Source organism: Dendrobates tinctorius, unplaced genomic scaffold, assembly GCF_039654945.1.
Source record: "Dendrobates tinctorius isolate UK_male_01 unplaced genomic scaffold, ASM3965494v1 ptg000028l, whole genome shotgun sequence".
Lineage (NCBI taxonomy): Eukaryota > Metazoa > Chordata > Amphibia > Anura > Dendrobatidae > Dendrobates > Dendrobates tinctorius.
This window is the reverse complement of record NW_027361696.1, coordinates 38,253,739-38,281,457: the sequence shown is the minus strand read 5'-3', so window position 1 is coordinate 38,281,457 and position 27,719 is coordinate 38,253,739.

Sequence of the window (27,719 nt, the reverse complement as noted above, 5' to 3'; positions counted from 1 at the left end):
CAGATGTGGGTATAAAAAGGGGTTATTAATAATATTATTATACATTTTTATAGCGCCATTTATTTCATGGCACTTTACATGCGAAAGTGGCAAAAATAGACAATATGAGCAATGAGCAATACAAGACACACATAAGTACAGAAGGATAGAGGACCCTGCCCGTAAGGGCTCACAGTCTACAGGGGATGGGTGAGGATACACTATGAGAGGGAAGTGCTGGCCATGCGGCAGTTCAGTAGACTGAGGATCACTGCAGGTTATAGGCTTGTCGGAAGAGTTGGGTCTTCAGGTTCTTTTTGAATGTTTCCATGGTAGGCGAGAGTCTGATGTGTTGGGGTAGAGCATTCCAGATTATGGGGGAAGCACGGGAGAAGTCTTGTATGCGGTTGTGGGAAGAAGAGATAAGAGATGAGTAGAGAAAGAGATTGTCACGTGCCCCATCCTGTGTGACACAGCCAGGTGGTCAGTAACTGATACAACAGGACACGGCACGTATAATTGTCCAGTGTGATGCGGCCCGCAGGCCGGTAACTAATACAACCAGACACAGGGGACAGGGAAACATTTACAATGGTTGGCCCTGCCATAGGGAGCGGGGGATGTGGAGACCTCCTGCACTCCCGAGTCAGTGTCCCTAACGCTCCTAACGTTCCCTATACAGGCTCCTCACCTGTCGCCGACCAGGATACCTGTCACCCTAGCACACCCTACACCTATTCCTTACTAGGGAGCTGGGTGGTGCAGGCACTGGCCCCACCGCTGCACTAACACCAACATGAGGAAAAGTGACAAACAGGGAAACACTTAGCTTTGCTCTGATGCACTTGCTCCAGGCAACAGAGTCCAACACATGCGTGCATATTCCTCACACCGAGTCCAACACTTGGGTACAGCTGTCCAGCAACGAAGTCCAGCTCCTGAGTGCAGCTGTCCAGCAACGGAGTCCAGCACCTAGGTGCAGCTTCAGCAAAAGAGTCCAGCAACTGAGTGCAGCTCTACACCATAGCTGCCACTCCACCAAGCTTTGCAAGAATTCTTCACTGACACCATAGCTGCCACTCCACCATGCTTTACACAAACTCCTTGCAGACACCATAGCCGCCACTCCACCATGCTTTACACGAACTTCTCCCTGACACCTTAGCTGCCACACCAGGACTCTGACTGAGTTGTCCTGGACTCTCCTCAGCTCCTTCCTTCACCCAGCATGGTCGGAAAAGCCAAACAATATCACCAATATGAGTCAGAACAATTGACACACCTTTATTGAGAAAACACACCTGTTAGTGATTCCTGTGCAATTACACTAACCACCACCTGGGGGAAACTATCTCTAAAAACACCAGTGCAATGACCATACTGACCACCGGGGCAAACAGAACAAAAGACACTACCGTGTAATAATCCTTATGGCCACCGGGGGCAAACCCAACTCTGAGCACACAGCTCAAGGAAAAAAAAGGCTACTTTGTGCTTTATATCAGTCATGATTCAGCATGGATCATGACAGAGATCTTGAGAGAATCGAAGGTTGCATGTGGGTAAGTACCGGGAGACCATGTCACAGATGTGTGGAGGAGACAGGCTGTGGATGGCTTTGTATGTCATAGTTAGGGTTTTGAACTGGAGCCTCTGGACAATAGGAAGCCAATGAAGGGCTTGGCATAGGGGAGAGGCTGGGGAATAACGGAGAGACAGGTGGATTAGTCGGGCAGCAAAATGTAGGATGGATTGGAGTGGTGCCAGAGTGCTAGAGAGTAGGAGGTTGCAGTAGTCGAGGTGGGAGATGATAAGGGCGTGCACTACTGTTTTTGTGGTTTCTTGGTCAAGGAATTAGCGGATCCGGGAAATATTTTTGAGTTTGAGACTGAAGGAGGAGGCTAGGGTTTGTGTTATGATTGGGTCACCGAGGAGGAAAGCAAGACCAAGCTAAGCCACAGAAAACCAGAGAGGTTGGTAACTAAGCAGATTGCAGACCACTGATCCTATCCACACAACTAGCAGTAGCCGTGGAGCGTACCTACGATGATCCTAGATGCCTCGACACAGCCGGAGAACTAAATAAGCCTAAAGCAAGAAAAGGGAAATCTAAACTGCCCCAGAGCAGTCCCCAAAGGAATAGATAGCCCCCAAACAAGATGAAAACACAAACACAGGTAGGAAAATAGACTGAGAAAACGATGGGGCCCACACTAAATAGACAGGACAGGAAAGGAAAGACTCTGTCTGCAATCACGCAAAAAAACCTGCAAAAAATGCCCAACACGTCTGATAGAAAAATACTTAAGTCACTAGACTTCGCCCACTATATCAACACTCTGGTATATTCTGAAAGCAGAGCAAAAAGAGGCCAATCTAATAAGGGACAAAAACAAACTGGCACAAGCAGTAACATAAGGATGGAAATTCAGCACAGCCCCAGCCGGAGCTGGCTGAACACACAAAACTGAAATAGACAAAACCAGATCAAATGTGAACAATAGCAAAAGAACACTTAGCTGAGCATGCAGGGACTGAGCTGGAAACTAAGACCTCAGGAGGCAGGAAAAAAATCACCAGCAGGGATAGAGGGAGTCGGCTGTCTTAAATCTAGTCAGAAACTCCAGATCTCCAGTCATCCTCCTCATTATCAGGTGGCAGGCCTCTGTTAATTAGATCAGCTCCATTACCTCCAGTAACTACCAGAGGGAGCCCGGAAAGAGAACTCGCGACCCCTCTGTCAATACAACCAGCTCCACTACCCTCACTAGTAACCAGAGGTAGGCCAGAAAGTGAATTCACAACAGGTTTGGATATGTGGCTTGAAAGAGAGAGCAGAGTTGAGGATCACCCCGAGACACCGAGCATGCGGGACTGGGGAAAGTGAGCAGCCATTGACATTGATGGATAGGTCTGGTGGAGGCGTACAGTGAGATGGCGGAAAGATTATGAATTCTGTTTTGTCCATGTTCAGTTTTAAAAAGCGAGTAGAGAAGAAAGCTGAAATAGCGAACAGACATTGTGGGATTTTGGTCAGTAAGGAAGTGAGGTCAGGTCCAGATAGGTAGATCTGCATGTTGTTGGCATAGAGATGATACTGCAAACCATAGGAATCTATGAGCTGTCCCAGGCCAAAGGTGTAGATGGAGAAGAGTAGGGGTCCTAGAACTGAGCCTTGAGGAACACCGACAGACAGAGGGTGAGTTGAGGAGGTGATGTGGGAGAGGGAGACACTGAATGTTCGGTCTGCTAGATATGATGAGATCCAGGATAGGGCCAAGCCTTTGCTGCCCAGAGATGAGAAAATCTGGAGCAGCAGGGAATAGTCCACAGTATTGAAGGCAGAAGACAGGTCCAGGAAAAGGAGGACAGAGCAGTGTCGCTTGCTTTGGCGGTTAGTAGGTCGTTGGTGACTTTAGTTAGGGCAGTTTCAGTTGAGTGATGCAGTCAGAAGCCTGATTGCAAGTGGTCAAAGAGGGAGCAGGAGGAGAGGTGGGCGGACAGTTCAAAATGAACATGCTGTTCCAGTAGTTTTGAGGCATAAGGGAGAAGAGATATTGGGCGATAGCTAGACACAGAGGATGGGTCGAGGGAGGTCTTTTTGAGGATTGATGTGATCAAGGCATGTTTGAAGGATGGGGAACACCATTTGTAAGTGAGAGGTTGAAGAGGTGTGTTAGAGTAGGGATGAAGACTGTGGCGAGGTTAGGGATGAAGTGGGACGGGCGCGGGTCAAGCGTGCAAGTGGTGAGGTGTGTTCTTGAAAGGCGGGTGGAGAGCTGATCTTCTGTCATGGTGGAGTTGTTGCTTTTTGAGGAACAGGGCTGAACAGCTAAGAGGGGCATTGGGGACTGTGGGCCAAAGCTTTCTCTGGTTGTATCAATCTTCTGCTTAAAGAAGGAGGCAAAGTCTTCAGCGGTAATGAGATGAGAGAGAGGATGTGCTGGGGGACGGAGTAGAGAATGGAAAGTGTTGAAGAGCTATTTAGGGTTGCGAGACAGGGAGGATATGAGAGATGAGAAGTTTTCTTTGCGGCAGTGAGTGTGGACTTGAAGCTGGTGAGGGACTGCTTGAATGCGGTTAAGTGCTCAGCAGAGCGGGATTTCTTCCATCTCCACTCAGCAACCCTGGAAGCCCACCTCAGTTCTTTGGTCAGGCTGGTCAGCCTGGGCTGCCTGTTGATTGTACGAGTTTTGCTATGTGTGAGGGGGGTGGCCGAATTAAGTGCTGCTGTTATTGTGGTGTTATAAAAGGTGGCAACAGCATCTGTGTCATGAAGGGAAGCTATGTCTGTAAGAGGGAGGAGAGACTCAGAGAGCGATTGTAGATTTAGGTCTTTGAGATTTCTGCGAGGGTCAGTGAGTTTGTGGAGTGGGGGTTGAGCACTAGGAGAGGAGAGGGAAGAGAATGTCAGTAGGTTGTGGTCGGACAGGGTGAGGGGTGAGTTAGTGAAATTAGTAAGGGAGCAGAGGCGGGTGAAGGTAAGGTCCAGCGTATGACCATCTTTGTGAGTGGCCGCAGAGGACCATTGAGTGAGGCCAAAGGAGGGAGTGAGTGATAAAAGTTTGGAGGCAGCTGGGGTGGAAGCATCGATGGGGATGTTGAAGTCACCCATGATGATAAAGGGGATGTCAGAAGAAAGGAAATGAAGCAGCCAGGTGGTGAAGTGATCGAGAAAGGTGGAGATGACTAGTTCTGGGGGGCGGTAGATGACTGCCAGCTGGAGGTTGGAAGGGGAGTAGATGCAGACGGAGTGCACCTCAAACGAGGGAAGAGTAGCGGAGGGTGGTAGAGGAATTGGGGTAAAGTAGCAGGTATCGGAGAAGAGCAAGCCAACTCCTCCACCATGCTGGGACGAGGGGTGTGAGAAAGATGGAATCTGCCATAAGAGAGTGCAGCTGGAGAGGCTGAGTCAGAGGGGGTGAGCCAGGTTTCCGTGATGCCAAGGAAGGAAAGTTTGTTGGTGATGAAGAGGTCATGGATAAACAACAGTTTATTGCAGACAGAGCGTGTGTTCCATAGTGCTCCAGGTAGGGGGAACGGAGGAGTGGGAGCTGGATGAATGGGTATGAGGTTATCATCAGTGCGAAAACGTGTAGAGGATCATGGCAGGGTGGGAATGAGTGTGGGAATCTGTTGAGGAGGTCCAGGATTTGGGGATACATTGCCAGCAATGAGGAGTAACAGACAGTGTTAGAGGGTGGGAGCAGGATAGGACATGATGTGGCTGTGTGTCTGGAGAAAAAGGATTGTATGTGGAGGAACAGTTCTGAGGAGAAGGTGTGGTGGCTGGGAAGAATGGAGGGGGAAATGACTAGTTCCTACTAGGTGGGGGATTACAGGAGATAGGGCATATTAGAGAAGTATGGGGGTGAAAGTGAAAAGAAACTGAAACATTGCTGTGGTTATCTATTCCGTTACCTTACAGTCAAATTCCAGTCCAATTCTAGTCTAATTCAGAGTAGTGCAATTAAAAATCTGCAATTTTAAATATGGAATTTGAAAGAAGCCTGGCCAGACTACATCTGGGCAGACGCATGGACCTGACTATATCTGCGACTGAGAGGGATCAGCTGTGAGAGGGGATGTGGGTGTGTGTGGCCAGACCACATGTTCAGAGTTAACCAAAGGTGATAAAAAGGGGGGGAGGGACTGCCCACTCAGAGATATGCATGGAAGACAGAAAAGGAATGAAGTACATTATGCATACAAAAAGTAGAGTAAGCAATGCATACCAGGGATAGTAAATGCAATTCACAAAACACAGTCAGGAGCTGGGAAAAGCTGGGGATATTCAACGCATACCAGGGATAGTAAATGCAATTCACCAAACACAGTCAGGAGCTGGGAAAAGCTGGGGACATTCAATGTATACCTGTGGGAAGAGGAAAAACAGCTTGAGGAAAAACAGCTTGATTAGAGTCTGTTGTTCTGCAATGAGAATCAAGTGACTTGACAGAGAAGCCAGGAAACCATGACTCCATTAAAGAACACTGTATCAGACCAAAATAGCTCCATCAAGAGTGGCACATATTTGACATTCTACAGAATGCCAGCTTAGGGGTCTAAGCTCCAGGGATATGTTTGTTGAAGCCAGGGTTCAGACTCATCAGTCACCTGCTCCATAGAGATGTTCAGAGAAGCCAGTTTGTGACCCTCTGGTCACCTGGTCACTTACCTCAATGGACTGGTAGCTTCCTTAGCTTGTTGTTACCTCCTCTCTGTGGGTGTCCATCAAAAGAGGAGTGCCACAGGTGGGGGTTGTCGGCCCTGGAAGGCCCAGAGTCGCAGGTATTTCAATCCTGGCGGGTCAGCGGAAGGGTGAGACTCTGTAATTTTGCACCATCTTGGGTATTTTGCTGGGGCTGTTCTATATTTTATAGTCTGCTTTGTGGTTAAGTAAAGTATTGCCACACTGTTTTCCGATCACACTGTGCTGTCTGAGTAGTATTATGCCTAAGAGAGAGTAGAGAGATGGGATGAGTCCTGGTCCAAGCGATCTTGGGCCAGCGGATGAGAGAACCAGTGTCTCCACAGCCGGTCACTAGATCTCTCTGAGAAAGGGGGCGTTACTAATGTGAGAAATGTAAATAAGGAGAGCTGACTGTCAGTCATTACATGTCTCACACTGGTAACACCCCCATTAATTTACAATAATCTCTGGAGACAGATTCTCCAGGAGATCTACTGTTTGCTCGGCCCATAGATCTTTACTGCTTATTTACATATTAAGAAAAACATGAATGACTCTGCAATAGGACATCAGATCTCAGATATCAAGGTGCCATTTTAGTCAGCTTTCTATGACATACATCCCCATATAGACGGCGTAGGAGGGTTGATCCTACTGACAGATTACCTTTAACCCCTTAGCGACAGAGCCAGTTTGCAGCTTAATGACCAGGCCAATTTTTACAATTCTGACCACTGTCACTTTATGAGGTTATAACTCTGGAATGCTTTAATGCATCCCGCTGATTCTGAGATTGTTTTTTTGTGACATATTGTACTTCATGTTAGTGGTAAAATTTCTTCGACAAGTCTTGTGTTTACTTATGAAAAAAACGGAAATATGGCGAAAATTTTGAAAATTTTGCAATTTTAAAATTTTAAATTTTTATGCCCTTAAGTCAGAGAGATGTGTCACACAAATTTCTTAATAAATAACATTTCCCACATGTCTACTTTACATCAGCACAATTTTGGAAGCAAAATTTTTTTTTTAGTTAGGAAGTTATAAGGGTTAAAAGTTGACCAGTGATTTCTCATTTTTACAACAAAATTTGCAAAACCATTTTTTATAGAGACCACATCATATTTAAAGTCATTTTGAGGGGTGTACATGACAGAAAATGCCCAAAAGTGGCACCATTCTAAAAACTATACCCCTTAAGGTGCTCAAAACCACATTCAAGAAGTTTATTAACACTTTATGTGCTTCACAGGAACTAAAGCAATGTGGAAGGAAAAAATTGTCATTTAACTTTTTTTGCAAAAAATTTACTTCAGAACCAATTTTTTTTATTTTCACAAGTGTTAAAAGAGAAAATCAACCACAAAATTTGTTTTACAATTTCTCCTGAATATGCTGATACCTCATATGTGGGGGTAAACCACTTTTTCAGCACTCGGCAGAGCTCGCAAGGGATGGAGCGCCGTTTGACTTTTTCAACGCAGAATTGGCTGGAATTGAGATCGAATGCTATGTTGCGTTCGGAGAGCCCTTAATGTGCCTAAACAGTGGAAACCTCCAACAAGTGACCCCATTTTGGAAACTAGACCCCTTAAGGAACTTACCTAGATATGTGGTGAGCACTTTGAACGTTTAAGTGCTTCACAGAAGTTTATAACGTAGAGCCGTGAAAATAAAAAATCCATTTTTTTTCCACAAAAATGATCTTTTCGCCCCCAAATTTTTATTTTTACAAGGGTAACAGGAGCAATCATACCCCCACAGTTGTTGTGCGATTTGTCTTGAGTATGCTGATACCCCATATGTGGGGGGGAACCACTGTTTGGGCGCATGGAAGAGCTTGGAAGGGAAGGCGTGCCATTTTGGAATGCAGACTTTGATGGAATGGTCTGCGGGCATCATGTTGCGTTTGCAAAGCCCCTGATGGGCCTAAACAGTGGAAACCCCAAACAAGTGACCCATTTTGGAAACTAGACCCATTAAGGAACTTATGTAGATGTGTGGTGAGCACTTTGAACCTTCAAGTGCTTCACAAGAGTTTATAACGTAGAGCCGTGAAAATAAAAAATCCATTTTTTTCCCCCCAAAATGATCTTTTTGCCCCCAAATTTTTATTTTTACAAGGGTAACAGGAGAAATCATACCCCCACAGTTGTGCGATTTGTCCTGAGTACGCTGATACCCCATATGTGGGGGGGGACCACTGTTTGGGCACATGGGAGAGCTTGGAAGGGAAGGAGTGCCATTTTGGAATGCAGACTTTGATGGAATGGTCTGCGGGCGTCATGTTGCGTTTGCAGAGCCCCTGATGGGCCTAAACAGTGGAAACCCCCACAAGTGACCCCATTTTGGAAATTAGACCCCCCAAGGAGCTTATCTAGATGTGTGATGAGCACTTTGAACCCCAAAGCGCTTCACAGAAGTTTATAAACGCAGAGCCGTGAAAATAAAGTCTTTTTTATTTCCACAAAAGTGATTTTTTTAGACCCCAATTTCTAGACCCCCAAAGTTGGTAAATAGTGGAAACCCCTCAATTCTTTCTCCAACCCTAACTTCAACACACCCCTAACCCTAATCCCAACCCTAACCCTAATCCCAACCCTAATCCCTAATCATAATTCTAACCCTAATCTGTTGTGAGTTCATTTTCCCCTTCACCATTGAGGTCTGATGAACTCCCTCTTCTGGTGAAGGAAGGTAGTGAGGCTGATTACAAAGCACCTGAGCAGAATGATAATGACTGGGTGACTGGGATTGCTGACTAGATATAAGGCAGCTGACGCCCTTCTGCCTTGCGGGTGATTACTCTGAGGGATTCTTGGAGAACAGTCTGATTCCTGCTCCTCAAAAGCGAAGTTTTCTGCTCTACTTTTTGCATTTGTGTTTTGGTTTTGTTTTGCCTTGTTTTTCTGGATTTCTGCCTTTCCCTGCTGGATGAGCTGAATTCCTTTTTGCTCTGTATTCAGATAATACCTGAGTACTGATATACTCAATACTTCAATTATGTGCGCATGAGACAGGACCTGTTTGAGATATTGGTGGAGCGTGTTGGAGCGCAAATCTGGAGAAGGGACACCTACATGCGCTTTTCTATTTCACCGGCGGAGCGTTTGATGGTGACCCTTCAGTAAGTTATCAATTTTTTAAAAGTTTTAAGATTCGGCAGACTTTTGTTGTCATGTTATGGCTTGTAGTTTGTACTAATCATTCTTTTTCCAGATTCCTGGCAACTGGAGAATCCTTCACCTCCCACCATTACCAGTTCTGGCTTGGGATAGCAACAATATCTGGAATTGTCCAACAGACCTGCCGGGCATTGTGGGATTGTCTACACGAGGAGTACATCCGACAGCCAACACAGGAGAGGTGGCTGGAGATTGCAGACAACTTTCAAGAAATCTGCCAGTTTCCAAATTGTGTTGGTGCAGTTGATGGGAAGCACATAAGGATTGTGAAACCCATTGGATCTGGATCAGAATTTTTCAGCTACAAGAAATTCTTCTCCATTGTACTGATGGCCATTGCAGACTCCAAATGCAAATTTATTGCCGTGGACATTGGTGCGTATGGTCGATCAAATGATTCTCAGGTATTCAAGATGTCCACAATGGTCCATCGTTTGTATGGAGACAATTTTGATTTCCCACCTCCAAGACCACTCCCTTGAACAACAGGCCCACCAATGCCATTTGTGTGTGTTGGTGATGACGCATTTCAACTCTCCAAACATCTTCTCAAGCCATATGGTAGTCATGGATTGACACACAGCAAAAAAGTATTTATCTATCGATTGACAGGAGCGCGAAGAGTGGTGGAGTGCGCTTTTGGTATTTTAACTGCAAAATGGAGAGTGCTGTTAACGGCCATAAAAATGAAAACTGAAACTGTGGATGGGGTGGTGAAAGCATGTGTAATCCTGCACAATTTTGTACTTTCAAAGGAACCTGTTTCCATGGAAGAAAATGTTTGTGAAACCACCTTGTGGGATTATCAGCAGACAAGTGTTCGGAGTACTGTGTCTGTGTCAAGAATGAGGGACCCATTTGCGGATTATTTTCTGTCACCAGAAGGAAAAGTTGACTGGCAAGATGACAAGGTATAATTTTTTTTTTTTTTTTTTTTTTTAACCAAGGTTCCTTTTTTGGCTAAGAAAAACTTTAGTAATTTTTCATTTTTTCTTTCATAGTGGGTAATAACAGTGTTTGTGTTTTTTTTACCTTCACACCACCGGTGTACTTTGAAATGTTACCAAGTGTTGTGTTTTTTTACCTTTACACCACCGGTGTACTTTGAAATTTTACCAAGTGTTGTGTTTTTTTACCGTTACACCACCGATGTACTTTGAAATGTTACCAAGTGTTGTGTTTTTTTACCTTTACACCACCGGTGTACTTTGAAATGTTACCAAGTGTTGTGTATTTGTATCTGTACACCACCGGTGTACTTTCAACCTTTACCAATAACTAAAGAAATGGTTTTGAAACAAACACGTGTTTATTTTTGCATTTTTTAAAAATTATATACTTTTTTAAATTTTTTACAAAACTGTTATTTTAGTTTTTTAGAAAGTTATTTTAATTTTTAATTACATATGCCGGTATTGTTGGGTGGAGATATCATCGGAGGGGTTAACAGGGTTGACCACATCGAGGGGGGTGGAGGACTGGGAACGGAGTTGGTGAGGATCAGAAGTGGAAGGGGGCTTGAAAACATGAGGTTGGGATGGGAGTTGATGGACAGAGGTTTGTGGGAACATTGAAGGTGTGTGTGGGGGTGGGTATGGTGAGGGCATTGGGGTATAATGCAATGGGGACAGAAGGTACTGGGAAGAATGGAATGGGGAACTAGAGAAAGGAGAAGGAGTGGTAGGAGGATGGATGGTGGTAGGAGGATGGATGGACGGTGGAAGGATGGACGGTGGAAGGATGGACGGTGGAAGGATGGACAGAGGGAGGATGGACGGTGGAATGAGGTGATGGAATAGGTGCATGGGATGCTTCAGACACTGCAGCAACTGGAGCATTGTGACAGGCTTGCATCACATGCATCTGTTGGTGAGTATTTAAACCTTCCATTTGCCAGACAACTGAATGAAAAGAAATATGTCTCGGCATCTGGTTTGACTCTGCATTCATCCGTTCCATGTAGCTTCTGAGATCCATGATACTTTGATTTATCATGTTCAACCAAGAAGCTAACTGTTGCCCAAAAATGTGGAAAGCATTCTGGATGGATGAGTTCAGACTCACAGTCAGACAAGGTCATCCTTTCCAGACCTCTCAGACGCTGCCGTCCAGAACCAAAAGTTGGTCGAGATGTTGCGGCAGTGTCAGAGGGGTGGGGTAAAGGGTACTGTAAATTGTCACCTGCAGCTTCATGTGATGAAGTCTGCCCTGCTGCTCCAGTGCTGGTGGAGGGGATAGAGGGACGAGACAAGAGGGAAGGTAGAGAGGGGTCGGATACCTCGGTGTGGTCACCGGTGGCGGTCTCCGAAGGGATCTCTCCAGAGGGAGGTAACTCAGAAGCAGGCTCCCGAGTGCTGCAGACGGTGCTAAAAAAGAGAAAAAAGATATATTAATACTTTGATTTCATTTAACATTGCTGAAAAAAATAGGTTAAACATGTAAACATTTGTACTACAGAAATGGTGTGTGGAATATTTACCTTCTGCTCACCATCGTCAACCGGAGGAACAACAGGGCTCAGTAATGTTTAGACTGGGTGCTCCTGCGTCCTCTCGATCCACTCGGTGTTAGGAACGGCGGAACGCACTAAATAAAAATAATAATAAAGTGCGTTCGCTGCTCGGGGTCCACCGTGCAGTAGGTGTTACAACCACTGCTGAGTAATGGCAGACGAGCAATATGGCGATATAATGCGCACGGGTTCAACTTCACCCGAAGTGCGCAGAGCGGGCTCTGTTCACACACAGAGGCGCTGCAACAAAAACATACAAAAGGCTGAGCCTGTTAGAGTCACAGGCCTCAGGTAAATGCACACACGGTATAAGGTTACAGGAGCAGGAACTAAGACAGAGGGGCTGCGTCCGTCTAGACCTACCGTGTGTGTGGCGTCGCTACTGCGAACGCCATGAAGGGCTGCAACTGCAGCGCGGCGCAGGACACTGCTGCTGGATGACACAGCTACAAAGCAGGCGCTATGTCGGACGCTAGCGCAGAGGTGCGGTGTGCACAGTGGTCTAAGGCTTGCCACAGACCGGCGCAGACTACTGAACTAATTCCCTAACCACATACGTAATATCAGAGAGAAGGGGTTTCATAATAAGTCAGTCACCAGAATCATACATCCGTCACCATTCACACATAGCAGTATAGTCTATACTAGCGCATGGCGGAACGGCCATGTGCACTTTTTATAGCCGTGCGGGTCCTTCGAGATCTCTGAGATGGACCAATGAGATCTGGAGCAGGACCTGGACACATGACTCCCGATCTCCAATGGGAGATCGTCTCGTGAGGATGCCCAGTAGGAGCACAGAGGAACTTAGTCTCTGGAGCGGTCTGCTGCAAAGTAATCTCCTCTGCAGTAGAAAGACAGCAGGAGACCGCAGAATGTGAGGCTCTGGATTCCTGCAGAGCAGGCAGAAACCTGACGCCTAACACTCGGGGCCTGCATCTCCTTGTTGAAGTCCCTCTTGAAGTGATCCCTGAGTGACCGCCACCGTATGATAACCCTGTCACCTGTGAAGGAAAAAAAAAAGTTGTTAGTATTCAACACTTCACATGCTGTAATATAAGTTACTGAAATTGGAATACTTACGCACAAATTCCCTGGCCCTCGCATCAAGCTCCTCCCAGTTCTCAACAACCTCCGAACACACCTCATCCCATAGCCGTCGGGTGGTTGGTTGGTCAGCATGTAAGCAGTTTGCCATGTTCCACAGCGGCTTCCATGGTTGCACCACCTCAATGAGGGCGTCCACATCAATGATGACAGAATCTTCCACAGGTCTGTGGGGAGCACGCTGTGAAACCTGTGAAGAAAAAAAATAAAACGGTTACATTCAAACACATGAGGTTCATTAATCAATCACCCAAATAAAGGGTTACTTATCGTTCGCCGACCTCCAGATAAATCACCTCGACAACGATGGGATGTCCTGGGAGTCACTCTAGTGCGGGCACCGGATTGTGAAGACTGTAAAAAAAAAAAAAAAAAAAAAAAAAAAGGTAAGTGGTTGGATGGATGTGGAGTTAATGTCTGGGCTGTGATGAATGTTTGTGTTGGCTGTAGCATTATGTATGAATGTGAGTTTTTGTATGTGCTAAACTTACACTCTGCGTGCCCCCGCCTTGCATTTCTCCACCCTGCATGTCTCCTCCTGGAAGCTCCTCAGATTCAGCTTCCTGTGAAAACATAATACATGCATATATTGTTAAAAAAAAAAATTTGGAAAATAACATTAAAAAAAAATTATTTATATTACCTCAGTTCGCTGATGCTGTGAGGGGGAGCTCCCAGAAGAAGACATATTAAACTGCTGCGGTTTTGCTGGCGGGTCTGCTGCGGAATTGCTGGCAGTTCTGCTGCAACCTTGCTGGCTGGATCTGTAAGTATAAAGACACTTGTTTAGCTACTATACAAAGGATTAAATAAGCTTTCAGGCCTTTATACTTACTTGGAAAACTGAAGTGTTTTCCTAGGATGCTCTGCTGCAATCTTGCTGGCGGGTCTGCTGCGGAATTGCTGGCGGTTCTGCTGCAACTTTGCTGGCTGGATCTGTAAGTATAAAGACACTTGTTTAGCTACTATACAAAGGATTAAATAAGCTTTCAGGCCTTTATACTTACTTGGAAAACTGAAGTGTTTTCCTAGGATGCTCTGCTGCAATCTTGCTGGCGGGTCTGCTGCGGCCTGGTGGATCCTTCCTGAACGGATATGCAAGTATAAAGAGAATTTTAGTAACATAAAAAAATTATTCATTGGTATTAATGTTTGTAATTCCCTGAGAATGTATTACTGAGAGTATACCCACACTTTTAAGTGTTTGCATGTGTGTAAATTCCCTTACAATCTCTCACTGAGAGTGTAACCACACTGTTTCGATGTGTGTAATTCCCTGAATCTCTCACTGAGAGTATACCCAAGTGTTTGCATGTGTGTAATTCCCTGAAACTCTCACTGAGAGTATACCCAAGTGTTTGCATATGTGTAATTCCCTGAAACTCTCACTGAGAGTATACTCAAGTGTTTGCATGTGTGTGTAATTCCCTGAAACTCTCACTGAGAGTATACTCAAGTGTTTGCATGTGTGTGTAATTCCCTGAAACTCTCACTGAGAGTATATCCAAGTGTTTGCATGTGTGTAATTCCCTTACAATCTCTCACTTGAGAGTATAACCACACTTGTATACCAAAAACCAACACTTAATGTAACCTTTTTTGCATGTATACACATACTTAATTTTACCTGGTTTTAAAATAATACTACGGACAGTTTTTAAAAAAAAAAATTTTATATTTTTTTTTCACAAGTAGGAGCTACTCTGCTCTTTATTTTAAATACCACAATAAATGAAAAATAAAAAACAGTGACATACTACAGTAACACAACATACAATACACAACACAATCACAGCACAATTGCAAATATGCAAATAAAATTACAGTACTATGAAAATAAAATGCAGTACACATGCAGCAGAAAAACAATTAAAGTATGGGAAAAAAAAGCAAAATAAAAACACACATACACAGACATGCAACACTGGGAGGCCACGAACATACATGCAGGAAGGCAGACCACACACACACACAGGCAAGCAAGCCACACACACACAGACATGCAACACTGGGAGGCCACAAACATACATGCAGGAAGGCAGACCACACACACACAGGCAGGCAAGCCACAGACATGCCCCACACAAATTGGTTTTATACTCACACAATAATTGCAGGCTTTGTTCGCAGGCTGGTTATGCTGGCTGGCAATGGCAGGCCACTAGGTCCTGGCTTGGTGCTGGGCAGGTACTGGCTCTGTCTCCTCAGTGTGGCTGGTGCCGGATGTCTGGGCCCAATGATTAATTAGCCCACCTTATATAGTTTTTGGACTGTCTGGAAAAGTATCTTTTTTTCTGAGCATGCTCAGTGCGAAAAAGGGGATTCCGACGGCGGATTCCGCAAAATAACAGATCCCGGTGGATCCGCCGCCCATAGGCGCCCATTTTACCACATGGCGGACGATGGCGGATCCGCCGTCTCCCACCATTTTGACGGCACCAAAAAACGTTGCAAAGTCCGTTCACCTCAGACAGAATCCGCCAAAAATATGGTGGATCCGCTGAATAGCGGACGTAATGGACGACCATCCGCCAAAATCCGCCACTAATGTATCTCAATCGGAAAAAATGGCGGATCCGCCACAAGAAAAGCGGATCCGCCATTTTCAAATTTTGGTGGATTTTGACTGATGGTGAAAAACTGATGTGTGAAACAGGCCTAAGAAGATGGGCTGTTAAAGACCATGGCTCCATCCATGAAGAAACACTTGCATTAAAGAGAATCCAGTGCAGAAACTCATTAGAAATCAGTGCAGAAAATTCAAGGCAACACATATTAGACTAAAACTTAGGCGAGTCATACATACTGTAAATGCTTCACCTACTTTTAGACTTCCAGCTGTTGATCTGCATATTGCAGACACCCTCAATCTTAGGGCGTAGTGACATTTATTCCTATACAGACTTCCATGATTTTTTTTCTGCAACAGCTGATCACAAAATCATCCAGTGTTGGAGGTATTATGGTGCCATCAAGTGGTTGTACATGGGTACTGTTTTTAAATACTATATATGAATTTATCATGAATAGAAATGTTTTGCCCCAAGGTTAGATATGGATCAAAGGATAACATATCCATATGCTTGAAGTCTAAAAGGCTGAACTTTTCTGCGTCCCATGAAATGACCATTAGAGTTGAGCTAATTTGAACTCTAAAGTCTGGGGTTCGAATCAGATACCTAGTGCTCAAATCCAAACACTGACTTCACATGGAAGTACGGTTTCTTGTTCGGAGCACGGATGTTGAATAAAGTTTGTTGAAAGGCTGCAGCCTGTATGGGGGTAATCTGCACCTTTCTCTTTGGGGGTAGTCTGTAAAAAGCTTGTGTGGCACCCGTGTCTGTGGTGTACATCTTGAAACGTGTTGACGTTAGCTCTGATATTTCTTTTTTATTTTAATATGTATATTAAATGTGATGTTTTAAGAATTTTATGCTGTTTCTGGATTTTCCTCCTCCATTTTTCCATATACCAATTTTATGCCTGCTGGAAAAAACACTTTAGTAGAGGACTGAAGAGGCGGTGACAAAGTATGACGATGAGCAGGAGGAACAGGGACCATTTACACTGGTACACTGTTATTGGGCCTGTCATCCACACATGGCTTGGAGTGTGTACCGACAGCGACCAGGTACACTGTATACTGTACAGCCAGGGGATAGTTTTGGAGGATGAGGAGGAGATAGAGGAACCATGTTCACAGCAAGGTGAAGCTCAAAGTGGCTCACCCCTCAGGGCCTTGGGGTACTCGATACCGGGCCCGTTGACTTCAGTGGGGGATGTCATGGCGGCGGTGACCCGGTCCGTGGCTCTGAGGCATCCAGTAATAAAATAGGGGAAAGTTGTGTGGTATTTAGGTGTGACGCCACCCGTGGTGTTCGGCAATTAATGGCCGACGCTGTGGTTTTTGGTCCCCTGGGGCTGATGTTGACGTAGCCAAGTTGGTTCATGTTAGGAGTCAGATTTCTGCCCTTACTAGGCAGGAATCTAGACCCTCACATTCTGCAGTCTCCTGCTCTCTGTCCACTGCAGAAGAGATTGCAGAGGGGATTGCTTTGAAGCAACTCTCTCTGGAGGCTATGTCCTTCATTCCATCCTCTGAGCATGCTCGTAGGACGATCTCCCATTGGAGTTCAGGAGTCAGGGCTCAGGTCCTGCTCCTGATTCCATTGGTCCAGCTCTGAGTTATGGAGACTTCTGTAAGGTCCCGTTTGCTATAAAAGGCGCGCATGGCTGTTCCGCCATGCGCTAGTATAGTCATACTTGCTACTGTGTGTTTGTTGATGGATGCATGATCTGGTGAATGACTCATTTGAAACCCCATTCGTATGATATTACGAATGTGTGAGGGAATGAGTTAGAGCCAGTATTAGCGCCAGCGCCAGCGCGCCATAGCTTCACCGCAACACCTGCTAGCGTCTAACATCGCGCCAGCGTTACTGCGGTGTTATATTGTGGCTTCCTCTATGCCGCGCTGCTCTAGCAGCCTTTTGTTGTGCGTTGGCAGTAGCAATGCTATTCACACTAACGGTAGGTCTAGGCGGGTGTAGTGCGTCTTCTAAGGCTACTCCGGTGACCTTTTACCAATTGTGTGTCGCGGAGTCCCTGTGCTGCAAACTGGCTCAGCGTTGCTTTATTTATTTGTTATAGCAGCTCTGTGTCTTCAACAGAGATTGCTTGTGGCACCTGGGTGAAATCAAACCCTGTGCACACTACTGCCATAGTGTTCTGTCATCACCTAGCTGCGGTTTTTCCATCCACTGCACGGTGGACCCTGAGCGGTGAACACACTTTATTTATATTTTTATTTAGTGTGTTCCGCCGAAACTAACATTATACTAGCACCAGGGTCTGGCTAGTGATGGCAGATCAGCAGCAACTCCTGCAGTGTGTGCAGCAGCTCGAGGGCCGCTTGGCCACTCTTGAGAGGGCTCTTGCAGCTGCGCAAGCCACTGATGCTGCTGTACAAGCACTCACAGATGCGGTAGGGCGTTTGTCCATGTCCTCCCTTGCGCCGACAGTTACCCGCCTCCCGTTGCCCGATAAATACTCCGGTGATGGCGCCTCCTGCAAGGGTTTCATCAGCCAGTGCTCAATCCACCTGGAGCTGCTGGCTGCGCAATTCCCTACAGAACGGGCCAAGGTGGCATTTATTATTTCCCTACTGTCGGGCAAGGCGTTGGAATGGGCTACGCCTTTATGGGAGCGTGGTGACCCCGAGATTCGGACCGCTGCCGACTTGCTAACAGCCATCAAGCAAGTCTTCCTCGGTCCACGGGTCACCCATGATACCTCTCTTCAGTTGCTTGCCTTGTCTCAGGGATCCCTCTCGGTTAGCCAGTATGCCGTCCGTTTTCGGACACTGGCATCCGAGCTGGAGTGGTTCGATAAAGCACTTATCCCTGTCTTTTGGAGAGGTTTAGCGGAGCACGTAAAGGATGCTCTCTTTACTAGAGAGATCCCTACTAGTCTGGAGGAGATAATTTCCATCTCCACTCATATCGATCTCCGTTTTTCGGAGTGCGGTATGGAGCGTGCTCACTCCAAACGGAGAGGTACTCCGACTCCCAACTTTTTTGAGCCTCTAGAGCTGCCCGAGCCAGAGGTTCTACCCCCAGAGCCCATGGAGGTGTCTCACACCATTTTTGAGACACGCCCGGCTCAAGAGTCCATGTGCGGTTGTCACCATCTACACGCTGCTTCTTAGGAAGACAGCGCCCGCAATGGTCTGATTGTGAGTCGGTCAGCGAGACCTTTGTCCCTCCTCGCCTGCGGCCTAAGATTCTCGCGTGGGCACACGCGTCCAATGCGGACGGCCACCATGGTTATATGCAGACCACGAAGTCTCTGGCTGGATCGTATTGGTGGCCGCACAGGGCTCGGGACGTTAAAAAGTTTATTCGGGCATGCACCTCATGTGCTCAGGATAGCCTTCCCAGACGGAGTGTGGCAACGGCCGTCGACACACAGCGGCGTTCCCCTGAAACTCCCACTCCCATTATCTCCCGGGTGTCCCTCCTGAAACCTGGCCTCCGCTGATACCTTCCGTGTGTCCCGGTTTTCTGTTTCACCTACCAGGACATCAGGCTCGCCTTTGGACGAGTCTGAGGCCTGTGCCACTGTCGGGCACAGGCTGGTGGATCGGAGGGTTCAGGGAGGGGGGGGGCCCTAGGAGGGGTGGTAATGTTAGGAGTCAGATTTCTGCCCTTACTGTTACGGTGTGGCGGAAAAATAAAGGAGTACCTGGAAGTGGACCCTCTGGGTCACGGCTCCAGAGCCCCCAAAGGCGAGTGCCCAGGTGAGGACCACCCCTATACAGGGAGTGTTAGGGACAGACCTCCCGGGGATAGAGCCGCGACAGCCGGAACCAAAGGGACGACTGAGGTACGAGGACAGAAGGCAGCGTACAGGGTGAGGCGGTAGCCAGTGGGTGCGGAATCGGGGACCCAGGGAGGCACAGGAACGGAGGCTGTAGATGTAAAGAAGCAAGCAAATGAACACAGGCTGTACAGCAAATAACTAAGATGCGGAGAGAAAGTAGGAGGCAAGACAGAGGAGGGAAAGCACCAGGGAGACAGGGAGGGCAGAGCACAGGAAAGGTAGACCGAGGTTAGGCAGGCAGAACCACGGTACTAACCGCAGCACAGACAGGACAAGAGGGCCTGAAGACACAGAGAGCGAAGCTGCGGACAGCGTCACCGCATGAGATAATCAGGCGACTTACCAGAGCTGACGCTGAACATATGTAGCGGTGGGCACCACCATATTGGGGGCGGGGCCTAGCACGTCAGCTTACCCAGGAGGCTGAGCGCCGTGGGCGGGAGCCCGGCGCCGAGGGAGCCGGAGGTCGGGTGCGGGGACACGCCGGGAGGCAGGAGCACGCCGGACAGCGCGCGCAAGAAGACCCTGCGCTGTGACAGTACCCCCCTCTTTACGCCCCCTCCTCTTAATGTTGGAGAGGAACCATCTCATGATGTGGGGAGCATCAATATTCTCCGAGGGTTCCCATGATCTCTCCTCGGGACCAAAACCTTTCCAATCAACTAGAAACAGAGTTCTCCCTTTAACAGTCTTCCTAGCCAAAATATCCCTCACCTCAAAGATGTTATCCGAGCTACATGGTTGGGAGGTTAGAGAGGGTGCAGGATGAAAGTGGTTAAACACGGCTGGTTTAAGGAGAGACACATGGAAGGTGTTGGGAATCTTAAGTGAGGCGGGTAACCTCAACTTGTAGGCTACGTTGTTGATCCGACTTAAGACCTCAAAGGGACCAATGTAACGTGGACCTAACTTGTAGGAGGGGATTTTCAACTTGATATACTGAGAAGCTAACTAAACCTTATCCCCAGGGTCAGGCTTGGACTGGCCCACCGAGGTACCGTTGGATCCCTCGGTGGGCCCCGCCCCCGAATGTCACTGTCACTCACTGGTCGCTCGTACCCAGGGGCAGGGCCGGCGTCAGCACCCGGGCAAGTGCCGGGGCCCTGACGAGATGGGAGGGCCCACTCACGCTGTCTGGGATACCCGCCGGCCGCCGCCACACCCCCATGTACTGACCCCATCCTGCGCCCTCCGAGAGGGACCCACGCAGTCAGCCAGCAATGATCATCGCTTCCTTGGGCTGTAATCTTGTGTGTGGTGCCAGCACAGGACCTGTGATGAGGTCACAGGAGGGGAGGAGTCAGGTCACATGATCAGGGCGGCTGCAGGACTCTGCTGTGCTGGTCGCTTTTCATTATGGTGCTGGTCTGGATGGATGAGGTAACGTTTATGTGTGGGACAGTGGGGTCAGGGAGGGGTTTAACAAGTTGGATGTAGCAGAGCCGTGTGTGTACTTGTGTGGGGTCAGGAGGGGTTTACAAGGTGGATGTAGCAGAGCCGTGTGTGTACTTGTGTGGGGTCAGGAGGGGTTTACAAGGTGGCTGTAGCAGAGCCGTGTGTGTACTTGTGTGGGGTCAGGGAGGGGTTTAACAAGGTGGATGTAGCAGAGCCGTGTGTGTACTTGTGTGGGGTCAGGGAGGGGTTTAACAAGGTGGATGTAGCAGACCCGTGTGTGTACTTGTGTGGGGTCAGGGAGGGGTTAACAAGGTGGATGTAGCAGAGCCGTGTGTGTACTTGTGTGGGGTCAGGGAGGGGTTTAACAAGGTGGATGTAGCAGAGCCGTGTGTGTACTTGTGTAAGGTCAGGGAGGGGTTTAACAAGGTGGATGTAGCAGAGCCGTGTGTGTACTTGTGTGGGGTCAGGGAGGGGTTTAACAAGGTGGATGTAGCAGAGCCGTGTGTGTACTTGTGTGGGGTCAGGGAGGGGTTTTACAAGGTGGATGTAGCAGAGCTGTGTGTGTACTTGTGTGGGGTCAGGGAGGGGTTTAACAAGGTGGATGTAGCAGAGCCGTGTGTGTACTTGTGTGGGGTCAGGGAGGGGTTTAACAAGGTGGATGTAGCAGAGCCGTGTGTGTTCTTGGGTGGGGTCACGAGGGGTTTACAAGTTGTACGAAGCAGAGCCGTGTGTGTACGAGGTGTACGGAGCAGAGCCGTGTGTGTACGAGGTGTACGGAGCGAAGCCGTGTGTGTACGAGGTGTATGGAGCAGAGCCGTGTGTGTACGAGATGTACGGAACGGAGCCCTGTGTGTACGGAGCTGAGCCGTGTGTTTATGGAGCAGAGCAGAGCCGGGGGTGTACGGAGTGAAGCTGCGTGTGTACAAGGTGTACGGAGCGGAGCCGTGTGTGTACGAGGCATACAAAGTGGAGCCGTGCGTGTATGGTGGGGAGCATTTATACCTCCCGAGTCCCAACTGTCCCGGATCCAGCGAGACAGTCCCGATTTTGAGAGAGAGACTGCCCCAGCCGGGAGCATATTTTCCCCGCGGGACACAGGAGTACACAGCGGACCCCCAAGGAGCAATTTAAAACTTGCACGTAACGTTCTGCCGGAAGTGATGTGCTGGAAGCTGACCAGAAATTAGGTCATTTCAGTAGGAGATTGTGACGGAACCATGGAGGCACTTCAGGGAATGCTTCAGATCCATCACCGTGTCCTCCTCTGACAGCGGACAGCGAGATTGCCTTGGAATCGGGGATGTCGGCCATGTGAGCGGATCATGATATGTCCTGCACCAGGAGGCTCAGGTGGGCACTACAATGGGAGCTGGGCTGCTATAGTATCTTTATAGAATTTTTCTTTCTCTGTTTCTTTCTCTCTCTGTTCTTTCTCTCTAATCTTTTTTTATCTCTCTGTTCTTTCGCTCTCTGTTCTCTTTCTTTCTTTCTGTCTCTGTTCTTTCTCTCTGTCTGTTCTCTCTTTCCTCTCTTTCTTTCTCTTTCTCTGTTCTTTCTTTCCCCTCTTCCTCTCTGTTCTTTCCCCTCTTTCTTTTTCTCTCTACCTCTCTGTTCTTTCTTTCCCCTCCTTTTTCTCTCTCCCTGTTCTTTTTTTCTGTCAACTCTTTTTCTCTCTCCGTTCTTTCTTTCTTTCTTTCTTTCTCTCTGTTCTTTTTTTCTGTCCACTCTTTCTTTCTCTTTGTTCTTTTTCTTTCTTTCTTCTTTCTCTCTGTTCTTTCTTTCCCCTCTTTCTTTCTCTATCTGTTCTTTCTTTCTTTACCCTCTTTCTTTCTCTTTCTCTCTGTTCTTTTCTTTCTCTCTCTGTTCTTCCTTTCTTTCTCTCTGTTCTTTATTTTCTTTCTTTCTTTCTTTCTTTCTTTCTCTGTTCGTTCTTTCTATGTTCTTTCTTTCTTTCTCTCTCTGTATCTTTCTCTGTTCTTCCTTCCATTCTTTCTCTTTCTTTCTCTGTTCTTTATTTCCCCTCTCTTCTTTCTTTCATGCGTACACTACTAATCAGTAGCCTCCATCACATGAACGTGTTTTGCCACAGAGCGGGTGTCCGTGTGGATCACATGCGTGTCCGTGTGATCCACATGGAGACAAGTCCGTTTTTGGCCGTCACCACGGATGTCACATGGCATGAGTCGTGGTATGTGTTAAGGGGGGGCCAACTGAGACTTTTTCGCCCGGGGCCCTTAAAAACTTGGAGCCGGCCCTGCCCAGGGGTGGGATTCAGCGGGTTCTCCCTGGTATCTGGTACACAGGCCAACGCCGGGTCAGTGAGTTACTGTCTGTATGTTCTGCGTATTGGGGACCTGTGCTGCCTACTAGGGACCTGTGCCTGCCTTTTGGGGACCTGTGCTGCCTATTAGGGACCTGTGCTGCCTACTAGGGACCTGTGCCTGCCTATTGGGGACCTGTGCCTGCCTACTAGGGACCTGTGCTGTCTATTGGGGACCTGTGCTGCCTATTGGGGACCAATGCTGCCTATAGGGAACAATGCTGCCTATTGGGGACCTGTGCTGCCTATTGGGGACCAGTACTGCCTATAGGGACCAATGCTGCCTATTGGGGACCTGTGCTGCCTATTGGGACCTGTGCTGCCTATTGGGGACCTGTGCTGCCTATTGGGGACCAGTGCTGCCTATAGGGACCAATGCTGCCTATTGGGGACCTGTGCTGCCTATTGGGACCTGTGCTGCCTATTGGGGACCTGTGCTGCCTATTGGGTACAATGCTACCTATTGGGGACCTGTGCTGCCTATTGGGGACCTGTGCTGCCTATTGGGGACCTGTGCTGCCTATTGGGGACCTGTGCTGCCTATAGGGACCAATGCTGCCTATTGGGGACCTGTGCTGCCTATTGGGGCAGCTAATCGCTCGGGTACCGGGAGGCTTTCGCCGCTAAGACCGGCAGGCAGCAACGCTGCTTGGCTGGTCCGGGCGAATTTTAGCCCCCCCTGCAGATACGAACGCTTCGATTGGCTGGGCTGTGTAGCATCTACCATGGAACTCTTGTTGGGACAAAGTGATCACTATACCCCCTACGTCAATCCTTGGGGGTGTAGATTCCAAAATGGGGTCACTTTTTAACTTCAAAGTAACACAGGTCAGATTTGCAAAAAATGGTCTGGGCATTAAGGTGAAAACAGGCCTGCGGCCCTAAAGGATTAAATGAATCGTAGTGCGGAAAGATCTGCAGCATATGAACAACGGTGCAGCTTTTAGTAGAATTAGGATGCTGAAATGATGCAGATTTGGCGTGGGATATACGGCAAAAGAACCCATGGTGTAATTCTGCGGTCTCAAAGCCTAAATGTTGAGTTGTACATTACTGTAGGTGGGCCCCTAAAATTAATTCCCTTGGTGGGCCCTAGACACCCCAGTCCGACCCTGCCCAGGGTGATACGGGGGAACGTCTAGCCGCCTTTTGTCGGCATAACGTTTCATTCTGAGGCTGGCATTCTCAAGAGCCCCTTTGGTCTCCCTCCAAATCTGAGAGAAGTCCATGGACAAGGAATCTGCCGCCGGCACACCCGAGGTGGGGGACACGGGAAGAGGAATGCCTGGGTGTTGACCAAAAACCACAAAAAAGGGAGATTTGGAGGAGGCTTCACTAGGATGGTTATTGTAGGCGAACTCCGCCCAAGGAAGGAGAGAAGCCCAGTCGTCTTGATGAGCGTTGGAAAAATGTCAGAGATAGGATGTTAAGGCTTGGTTGACTCGCTCGACTTGACCATTCGACTGGGGGTGATAGGCCGAGGAGAAATCTAACGTTATCTTCAGTAATCCGCAGAGAGCTCGCCAAAAACGGGACGTAAACTGAACTCCTCGATCCGAGACAATATATTGAGGAAACCCATGAAGGCGAAAAATGTGAAGCACGAAGATCTTTGCCAACTCGGAAGCGGTAGGTAGGCCAGGTAGAGCGATGAAGTGGGCCATCTTGGAGAACCGATCCACGACCACCAATATCACCGTACATCTGGACGAAGGAGGCAAATCAGTGACGAAGTCCATGGCAATGTGAGTCTATGGGTTTGCAGGTATTGGCAACGGCTGCAGGAGTCCCGCAGGAGCATGCCGGGGAACCTTGTTCCGGGCGCAAGAAGGACAGGAGGCGATGAAATCTTGAACATCCCTACGAAGCGAAGGCCACCAGTAATGGCGGCAGACCAGCGATAGAGTCTTGCTAATTCCGGCATGTCCAGAGAATTTTGAAGAGTGACTCCAACGTAGAACCTTTAATCTATCTCCACTCCGAACAAACGTCTTACCAGAAGGTGGGGAGACCAAGGCTGGGGCCATGGTAAGGATCTTGGCAGGGTCAATGATATGGTTTGGACCCTCCTCCTTGTCTACCGACTGGAAGGACCGTGAAAGAGCGTCCGCCTTGATGCTTTTCTCCCTGGGTCGGAAGTGGAGTTCAAAGTCAAATCTTTCAAAAAATAATGACCATCTGGCTTGTCGAGGGTTGAGCCTTTGGGCGGACTGAAGATAGGCCAAATTTTTGTGGTCCGTAAAAATGATGAACGGATGGAGGGCACCCTCGAGAAGATGGCGCCATTCCTCAAGAGCCACCTTAATGGCCAAGAGTTCTCTATCGCCAACGGCATAGTTACATTCGGGAGCGGAGAAAGCCTTAGAGAAGAATCCGCAGGTAAGAGTGCGGCCCGAGGAAGACTTCTGCAGAAGAACTGCTCCAGCTCCCACCGAGGATGCGTCCACCTCGAGGATAAATGGCCTGTTGGCATCCGGGCGATGAAGTACTGGAGACTTGGCGAATTCTAACTTCAGGGCCGCAAAAGCCGCCTCTGCTTCAGAGGGCCAGTGGTTGGGATCGGCCCCCTTGCGGACAAGAGCCGAGATGGGTTTGACCAAAGACGAGAAATGAGGGATAAATTGCCTATAATAATTTGCGAAACCCAAAAACCGCTGAATTGCCTTGACTCCAGTAGGACATGGCCAATTGAGAACTGCCGAGACTTTCTCGGGATCCATCTCCAGACCCGAGTCCGAAACGATAAAACCAAGAAAAGGCAAGGACTTTTGCTCAAAGAGACATTTCTCTAACTTGGCAAAGAGATGATTCTCTCTGAGACGTAGAAGGACTTGACGGACGTCTCGGCGATGTGTGGCCAGATCAGAAGAGAAGACCAAGATGTCGTCTAGATAGACTACGACACAGGTGTAGAGAAGATCTCTGAAGACATCATTTACGAGTTCTTGGAATACTGCAGGTGCGTTGCAAAGTCCAAAGGGCATAACCAAATACTCGTAGTGCCCGTCTCGCGTGTTGAACGCCGTCTTCCACTCGTCCCCAGAGCGTATCCGAACCAGGTTATAAGCCCCACGAAGATCAAGCTTGGTAAACACTCGCCCCCTTCAAGCGATCAAAAAGTTCAGAGATGAGAGGTAGTGGATACTTATTCTTCACTGTGATATGATTCAAGCCACGATAATCGATGCATGGCCGCAGGGATCCATCCTTCTTCTTTACGAAAAAGAAGCCTCCTCCAGCAGGTGATGAGGATTTCCGAATGAAGCCCCTGGCCAAATTGTCCTGGATGTATTCAGACATGGCCTGGGTCTCAGCTGGAGAGAGGGGATAAATTCTCCCACGAGGTGGACTGGTACCTGGGACGAGCTCGATGGGGCAGTCGTAGGGACGGTGAGGAGGGAGAGTCTCCGTCTCCTTCTTGTCAAAAACATCCAAAAAATCATGGTACACCGAAGGCAATCCTGGGGGAACAGGCAAAGGACGAGGGTCACCTACGGGATGCACCGGCAGCAGACACCGAGCCCGACAGGACTCCCCCCAGCGCAAGACGTTACCAGTATGCCAATCTAAGATGGGCTCGTGGAGCCGCAACCAAGGAAGACCAAGCAGGATAGGGTGAGAAATGCCTGCTAGGACGTAAAACGTGATCTTCTCCTTGTGCAGCGCCCCTACCTGCAATACCACTTCATGAGTAACTAGCAAAACCGTCTCTAGCAAGGGCCGACCATCTACGGAGGCGAGAATTTGTGGTCTTTTCAAGGGCCTGATGGGAACAGCGAGCTTATTAACCTCCTCTAGCCTGATGAAATTCCCGGTGGCACCTGAGTCCACGTAGGCCACCAGAGAAGCCCGCTGCCCACCAACATTCAAGAGGACAGACAAAGTGAGAGGTAGAGAGGTATCATGTGCACCTAGGGAGGCCTCTCTTACCTGGCCTAGGCGGAGAAGTTTTCCGGACGCTCGGGACAGGTTTGGATGAGGTGGGAACCGCTACTGCAGTAGATGCACTGACCGTGGAGGCTCCTCTCCCTGCGACGCTGATCTGACAGCTTCAGGCGATCCACCTGCATAAGCTCGGGTGTCGGAGGTGACGGGAGACTCCTAGGTCGAGGACTGGGTGGCCTGCAGACAAAAGAAGGTGGACGAGAAGCCCTTCTCTCCCTGGCACGCTCCTGAAAGCAGAGGTCAATTCGCGTCACTAGAGAGATCAAATCCTCGAGAGCTGTGGGGGTGTCACAACCCGCGAGCTCATCTTTTATCCGACTTGAGAGGCCTCGCCAAAAAGCGCCCACCAAGGCCTCATTATTCCAACCTAAGTCAGAAGAAAGAGTCCTAAACTGGATGGCATACTGGCCCACAGTTAAAGAACCTTGACATAGGTTAAATAAAGCCTCAGTGGTAGAGGCTAAACGGCCCGGTTCATCAAAAACTCGACGGAATGTATCCAAAAACACGGAAAGCTGAGTAACTACCGGGTCATCTCGTTCCCAGAGTGGATTGACCCAAGTCAAAGCGTCCCCCTCAAGATGGGAAATGATGAAGGCCACCTTGGCTCGGTCAGAGGGGTACTGCTGCCGCAGCAACTCAAAATGGAGACGGCACTGATTTAAAAAACCCCGGCATAGCTTGGCGTCTCCGTTATATCGA